Here is a 220-nt window from a genome sequence, read left to right on the forward strand (position 1 = left end):
GCACACACACACACACACACACACACACAGAGAGAGAGCTTTACACACGCTACACACTAACAACCTGTTCACATCAAGAACGATACGCATCACAATAACTATAAAAATAAGACAACTGTGACGTCCACAGCACAACTATAACAATACAGTTTTTTTCGATTGCTAAATGACAGTGGGCACAACTGGAGCTACATGTGCAAAACTCTAACTACAGTCTGCA

General features: G+C 41.4%; 1 protein-coding gene across 1 annotated transcript in view; it reads right to left on the reverse strand.

The window, feature by feature from the left end:
• vav1 (vav guanine nucleotide exchange factor 1) overlaps positions 1-220 on the reverse strand; it is a 16,545-nt gene that overhangs the window by 6,195 nt on the left and 10,130 nt on the right. The window lies entirely within an intron of this gene.

The sequence above is a fragment of the Sinocyclocheilus anshuiensis genome, unplaced genomic scaffold (genome assembly GCF_001515605.1).
Source record: "Sinocyclocheilus anshuiensis isolate Anshui unplaced genomic scaffold, SAMN03320099.WGS_v1.1 scaffold687, whole genome shotgun sequence".
Classification (NCBI taxonomy): Eukaryota; Metazoa; Chordata; class Actinopteri; order Cypriniformes; family Cyprinidae; genus Sinocyclocheilus; species Sinocyclocheilus anshuiensis.